Consider the following 7,892-nt stretch of genomic DNA (forward strand, 5'->3'; position numbering starts at 1 on the left):
GCACAGCTAGAATATACTGAATTCTTGCCCATTTATTCCTTCCTGTATCTGGAAGATGCATCAGCATCTAATTTCATAGCTTCCTCCCCTGGACTATCATTGCCTCCTCTGCAGGCCCGATTCTGTGCTGCCGGGCACAACCCTGCCTCAGCAAGCGAGGAAGCAGAAGAAGATGAGGCCCCACATCCCTAGATTTCTCCCCGCTGAATTTCCCAGATTGAGGCTCAAAACTTGCTCCAATTAATTAGGAGATTCCTGAAATCACTCCCACTGTCCTGAAAGAGCCAAGTCAGCCACAGGATCTAAAATGGTCCCCTCAGTGTTGAAATCAGGGAAGAAAATTGCCACCAGATGGTGCCAGAACTGCAGCTAGGACCAGGTAGGTTTGGGTTGTGCAGCCAGCCCCCCTGAACTCCAGACTGCCTGACCGGAGAGAGTTACTTGGGTTATTTCTTTTGCTTTGACTTCACATCCCCATATTTTATGCAATAATGTTTTTTGGACTTGACACATTGAGTTGTGGCAGTGTTTTATTCATCTCTCCTTTGTTGTGTTGGCTAGACAGCACAGTCTCTTAGGCGTCGGTCACAGTATTTATTGAGCACCTATTATGTTTTAGTGGTGCAGCTTTACCATGATGCTGATGACACAGAAGCCACAGGTACTTGCATGAAGCCCTTGTGAGGCCTGGGACAGGCCCTGGTAATAAGCTCATAAGGTTGTATGATTTTGTAAAACTGGCAAACGCATGCTATTTTAGCCACAGTTTGTTGAAACTGCTGTCTCTTCTCCATTAAACATCCTCTTCTGAAGGTGGCAGTAAAGTGACCAGGGCCAGCTTCATGGGCTTGCAGCCTGGGCAGCAGCACAGCGTCCTGTGCTTGGTTTAAGTGCTCTGCTGTCACTGAGATTCTGAATCATTTTAAGAAGAGGACCCTCATTTTCATTTGCACCGGGTCCCACAAATTACATAGCTGGTTCTAGGAGTAGCCATGGGCGTTTTTGGACCCAGTTAAAGGGGAAGTTGAGCCGGAGATAATTTGGGTTTAGCAGGATATATGTATGTGGTTCAGTCACTTCCATACATAGTTAAGTTAGTGCCAACTCTTGCAGTGGAGGAATGGCCCTCAGGAACCCTCTCACCCCCTGTGATGGTTCACCACAAAGCAGGGCCAGAGCATCGTCACAAATGAATGTGTCCTCTGGTGCCAGCATCAGAAATACATAGGTTGTGGAGGAAAAACAAGGTTCAGGAGGAAAAACATAGGCCAGTCTGTGGAAAATCTTTCCAATTATTAGTAGCGTAAAACTGTAAGCAGAGGATGTGGTTCTTCATAATGCCCACCCAAAACAGAAACTCTGTTCTGCAGAAATATATGTGTTGATGTAGTGTATACAGTTGTAAATACACTAGATTATTTCCTTTTTTTCATGATAATTATATGAAATAGAACTCAAAATTCCTGTTTTTTGGGGGGAAACAAATCTCTGGTAGAACTACAAAGAGCAACTGTGTCTGTGTGGGAAGTTGCATTCCAAACATTAATAATTATAAATGGACTTCTATCAACCATTCTAGAAAAAAGAATGAATTGACTTTATATTCTCTTTATATAAATGATAAATCATTGTCATTTGAATAGGTGATCAAAGGGTATGCTGCCATAAAACTGTGGGAAACATGTAGAGAAGTATTAGGGAATAATTCATAAAAATGTCACGTTATTTTTTAGGAATTCACAATGATAATATTTCTCTGCTTTTAAAAATGTGTAATTTATTGTGATTTATTTTCTCATTCTAAATTCAATTATGAGCTTATTTTTTATTTTTCATTTATTTATTTTTGAGGTATGATCGACATGACATTGTTAGTTTCACTTGTATAATATATTGGTTTGTTATTTGTATGTATCGTAAAATGATCATCACAGCAAGTCCAGTAACATCTGTCACCATATGACTATTTTTCTTAAAGATGGCACTCAACATTGTACGAGTTTCAGGCCTTGCCGAAACCTGGATCTACACCTGTGCGCTGAATACATTTGCGTACTTGACTTGTACATTATCTTATTTAATCCTCACAGCATCCATCTGAGGTTGATACTATTCTTGCTGTACGGGTTCAGAAACTGAGGCTCAGAGAGGTTACCTTGAGGTCATAAGCTGGTGGATTGTAGGACCAGGTTTAGGTCTGACCTTTCTAAAGTTCATGCTTTTTACATATTGTTCTCTAGTGTCTGGAGCAATGAGACATTTCCTTAAAAAAGTCTTCTAAGATCACCAGGCTAGTTATATTTATATATTTATATTTATATATTTATATATATAAATTCATGCTCATCCATCCTTTCTTTCATAGCCCATATCACAATTATTGAATTATTTTATTATTATTTTTTAAATTATTGAATTATTAAAGAGAATGTCATCACTGTGCTTCAGCCTCCATGAAGGAAGCTGTTTTGTTTACAACATAGGGACTCAGCATGTACAGTTGATGAATTCGTTCCTTTAGGTTTACTAATTTTCAGAGGCACCCTAGAACAGCTTCATGCTTCAAACATTTTCTCACTTTCCTCCTCCCAGGCAGAGGAGGCGTCCGGGAACACAAAACATTAGGCTCAGAATTCATCCCCGAGTGTGTTAGGGTTCTGCAGTTGGTCCTGGAGAGATGTTATTATTTGCTCATTCACTCCCCCATACGGATGTCTGGTACCCATTTTGGGTACTAGGGACCCATTTCCAAGGTGGTAGGTGTGGTGGTTTTCATGCCACAAGTGCATCCGTTTCATAGTTCTGTATTTTCATAAACTGAGTCATCTTAAAATGGGGAAACACCTGTATGCAATTTTCCCTGGAATGTGCAACTTAGTTCTCTTATGCTCCCCATTTCAGATGAGGTTTTCTGGATGACACCATCTGGGAAATGTCACTTTGATTAAAGTAAATATGCAACATAGTTAACACTGGGAGCCTATTTGAATTTCCCTAAGTAGCCACATCTTACAGAAGCAGAAGGCAGGCGGCTCTTTGGACTGGGAGAGCTTGAGAGTGTTGCATTCCACGCTTTGGTGTCAGTCGAATGGCAGTGTGTGGCCGACTGAGCTCTGAAGGGTTTTGTGTATTTTTCTTTTCTTACCATTGGGCAAGTTTTTTTTTTCTCTTTCAGTTTATTTTGACACTAAGAAGAAAATATATAAAAATAAAAAACTTAGCTTTATGATTGCCAAGTTTTTTTTCCAAACTAAGAAACCAGTTGTTGAAAAATAAGATGAATGGTATCCTTTGTTTTATTTTTGGTGTAGCACATTAGGGCACTGCCGCTGGAATGAGGCCAGATTCCCCAGGCAGGAGGGAGTTGGCTGAAAGAAGACCTAGAAATTGGGGGGGAAGGGGGTCAGGTTGTTATGTCAGGATTTCCTCTCACTCTCAAAAACATCTCTTTCCTTTCTCAAATGCCCACTCTTCCTATCTTTCAGTCATTCTTTGTGTTTTCAGCACTTGCTACTGATGAGGATGTCCTCTATTTGTAAGAAAACACCATTGGTACAATGTGGGGCTTTCAGCCTTTTCGTTGTGGTTTTCCCCCCTTCCCCAGCTACTGACTTATTTGACTGTGGGATCATGTATGGTCGAGGGCAGTAGTTGTTAATGTGTAAGCAAACCCTACCACTGTTAGCATTATTCTTCCTTTATTGTTGTCTTGTCACCAAGTGGTTTGGGAGAGCCAAGGGGCAGAGTCTTAAGTGCCTTGTTCTGCAAGTCAACCTCAGAGCAGTCCCTTCTGATCTCTCTCTGCCACCTACATGCTGGAATTAAGAGGAAGGGTTGGCTGGGAAGGGTCACATTTTCAAGGACGCAAGGGAAACATCTCACATGCTTTAAAGGATCCACATGTTTCCTAAGAAGTTAAATCTAAAATTGCTCTGTGGACACGAGTAAACTAGAACTCAGCAGAACCTGTAGCACTTCCCCAATTCGGAAGTCTCCTCTGAAAACTTTACTACACACTTTGGCTGGTGTACTTAACTCATTTATTATAAATTTTGTGTGCAAGGGTGTTTTCCTTGCTTGACTGTGAGCTCTTTGAGAACAGAGACTGCTTTGTTCACCTTGGTAATTTCAATGTCTGGCATCAGAAAATTTTTGTTGAATAAATTAATGTGCAAATAACTGAATTCAGAGTCCTTGTGTTGGGTCAGAACTAGACAACTCTCTAGGCATAGATGGTTTAGTCACTTACCAACTGACCTGATGTTTTCTTGCCTGAAGTCAACTTCCATTTTGGAGGTATATTTAAAGGAAGGAGCTGTTTGGAACTTCTAGGGAACACAAAGTTTGGCTCAGCTGATGTGTGATGTTGGGGAAACGGGATGGAGACACCAAAATTCTTCATAAAGAAAGGCAGTAAAATGACTCCAGAATGCAAACACCTGACTCTGACTTCCCATGGAAACATTAGCAGAGGATGAAGTGTTAGGTTGAGTGCTCACACCTCTTCCTGTCATCTTTACTCTTAAATTCAGGCTGTCTTTTAAATGCCCCATGATCCACTTGGAAACTCCTTAAGCAAAAATGATGCCAGGTTCTGTTCTGTGGCTACCAGATTGGAGCTTTCTCTCCCTGCTTTATTCAGTTAATTGAGCTGTGCTGGAAGGTTCAGTAATTTATTCTATGGAGTCTTTCTGTACAAACAATCCCAGGCAGAGGGAAAGAGACTTAGCTGAATCTCTCAAACACTTGAAATGGAGAATTCGTGTTTTGGAAAACACCAGTGAGTCACTGTCCTCAAATGTCATGAATAAGAGACAGTCTCCATCATCAGCTTTTCATTAACTGAGCTCAGAGTTGCCTCCTTTTATTGCTTTTTGCATGTTTATATAAAGTATCTCATTCTTTCCTTGATTCTGGATTTTCACACCATATGGCCACATCTTTAAGTCATTTTTCAGCTGCTCTATTAAATAGTAAAATGAGATTCAGAACAGATTTCTTTGATTTTAAAATAGCATTTTGGGTGTGTGACTTTTTAGTAAATAAAAAAAGAATTAAAGCATTCAAAATTGCATGAAATTTCAGGTATTCCTACCCAGACAGTGGAATATGTAGTTTTCTACTTACTTAAAGTAAATATATGTTTATCTTGTGGAATTTCACCTGTGGTATAAATGGATTCATTTGTCCTGTGTTTTGAAATTCATTTCTACTTAAATAAGATTTCGCCTCCACTATTGTTAATGAACATAGATTGAAAATGAAATAGAAAGTGTATCTTTCATCACTATTCAACATTATATTTTTCATTAAAAATGATTGCTGCATCTTATGAGCATACATACTACACATCAATAATGCTCTATTGCTGTAATTGTGGTTGTGATCCTAATATTTAATAAGAGAAAATGTAGCATTTGTTTATGTTTTACTTTTTTTTTTCTGGAATATTTAGTGCCAGTTCCCTGAGAAGCTGTAAGATGAGGGAGCGGTACTGCTAACATTTAGATCTCATGGTGTGGAGTTGGTCAATGAGGGCTTAAAGCATATCGTCCCACAATTTAATACAGTTTACTTTGTAAAGGATTAGGCATTTAAAAGGCTATTAAATATTTACTGCTTGTTTTCTGAGCCAGAAGGGCATTTTAGTGTAAGCTGATTGGGGTGTTTTGTTTTGTTTTGTTTTTGTTTTTTAAGGATAGTACTTAGCAAAAGGAAACCACTGCATGAACAAATTTTGTAATATGAGTAAATTTGCCATTGATCCAGACTTTAGCAGGAGAGCTGTGTCAATCACAGTTGAATCAGCTTATGAGTATGTGACCTGAAATCTTCAATTATCCATTAAAATCTGGACATTGACTTGAAGAAATGACTGACCTAGAGTTGATTGTTTAAAGTTAAAACCAAGTGCACTCAACATCCAGAAGGTCAATAGTCTCTTAATTGTAATTCAATAAAGTCAGTTTTAAGTAGTATACAATTTGTGAGTGTTATAAATACAGTTCACATATTTTAACTCCAATGATGGTACTGTTTGCTAGAGAAATATGCTTCAGTTTGAGGATAAGTCCATAAATGAGTATATTTTGATTACTATTGATTTTTTAGTTCATTATTTAATATGACATATAGGAAAGTAGCTGTTTGGAGCAAAATTCTAAATAATTCAGATGAAATTTTGGTTTTTCTGAATTATTCGGTATATTTATTGTTTTTATTGTCACCGTGACAAACTTATACAAGATTTTTAAAGAACAGTAACAAAAAAGTAAAAAATCATTTTCAATCCTGTTTGAAATTTTAAAATCACTTAATTTAAAGTCACTTCCACATGTTCTGCTGTATCCTTTTCATAACATAAATCTCTGGAAGAGATTGAAGATACATCCCAATATGTTGTGTACCATTTCTAGAAAGTAGAGATTGTCTTTAAGGCCAAAATTAAGAAGGCTGCATGTTTTCCACAAAGCAAAGATCATCACCTCTCAGCATTTGTTAAGCACCTAAAAGTTAGTGGTGGTAGAGAGTTATATAGACATGGTGCTTTTTCCCTAAGAACATGAAATTAAGAGAGATGGCACTTATCCAAACAAGTAAGAGTAGGATGAATGACAGTGTGATATAGATGAGTGCACCGACAGATCAGAGGGACAAGTGTTCCTCAAGCTGCATTGTCATTTTCAGCCTGAAGGCAAGCATAGAGGTCCCCATCTTTGAAGGAGATCCAACAGGGGATTTGGAAAATGTGCCAGTCTTCTGGCATTTCCAGATCGTTACCTGGCAGGAGGCAGCTTATTCTTCCCAGAACAGTATTCAATAACTGTTGAGGATCTGTTGTGTGTCAGGTGGTGTTCTAAGAAGCAGTGCTCCCTGCCCTCAGGGAACTTGCTGCCTAATGACAGTCTACAAATAAACAAGGAAATAGAAAAATTGTCAGAGATGCTAAGTGCCACATAAGAATATAAAGCAGAGTAGGATTATTTTTAGTCCTGTTTAAAAATCAGGTCTGAGGGGTGCCTGGCTGGCTCAGTTGGTAGAGCTTGTGACTCCTGATCTCAGGGTTATGAGTTCAAGCCCCATGTTGGGCATAAAGCTTACTTAAAAAAAAAAAAAAAAGGGGCGCCTGGGTGGCTCAGTTGGTTAAGCGACTGCCTTCGGCTCAGGTCATGATCCTGGAGTCCCAGGATCGAGTCCCGCATCAGGCTCCCTGCTCAGCAGGGAGTCTGCTTCTCCCTCTGACCCTACCCCCTCTCATGCTCTCTCTATCTCATTCTCTCTCTCAAATAAATAAATAAAATCTTAAAAAAAAAAAAAAAGAAGAAGAAGAAGAAAAAAAAATCAGGCCTGGAGTGCGTTTGTCTTTTTGTAAGGTGGTCAGAGAAGGCCTCATTGATAAGATGCCTTTTGAGCAGAGACAGGGCAGAAAGAACAGAGTGTGCTGGTATGGGAAGAAAGGCAAGGCAGTAAGACTCCTAGAATAAAGCAGGCAAAACCCTCCTCTCTAGCCACCTTGTATTCAGCGATCATGTCTGATGTAGCATAACAAGTGGGTAAGAGACAACTTACGAGAGTATTCTCAAGTACATACCATCCTGGAAAAACAGTTTTATATGAATGAAGTGACTTGCTCAGGCCCATAGAGCTTTGCATTGTGGAGCCAGCATATGATCTGGGGTCAGTCTTACACCAGAGTCCCTCCGTGCATGCTGTTGTCTCTCCAAGAGGGTAAAATGCATGGGGAAATGGCAACGTGAATGAATTTTTTAAATAGCTTCAAAATGTGACAGATATTAATGTTCTTAACTAGTGAGAAAGGCTGAATTTTATACTGGAAAATTTCAGAAAAATAAATGGCTACCAACCGTTGGTTGGCTTCATTAAAGACAGCA

The 7,892-nt window shown here is 39.2% G+C and overlaps 1 non-coding gene across 1 annotated transcript; it reads left to right on the forward strand.

The window, feature by feature from the left end:
- The first annotated feature begins 7,018 nt into the window (after nucleotides 1-7,018).
- TRNAR-CCU (transfer RNA arginine (anticodon CCU)) lies at nucleotides 7,019-7,091 on the forward strand. Its single transcript has one exon. It is a non-coding gene; the product is annotated as a tRNA-Arg (tRNA).
- Nucleotides 7,092-7,892: the final 801 nt, after the last annotated feature.

The sequence above is a fragment of the Leptonychotes weddellii genome, chromosome 3 (genome assembly GCF_054177405.1).
Source record: "Leptonychotes weddellii isolate Sample4059 chromosome 3, ASM5417740v2, whole genome shotgun sequence".
Taxonomy (NCBI): Eukaryota; Metazoa; Chordata; class Mammalia; order Carnivora; family Phocidae; genus Leptonychotes; species Leptonychotes weddellii.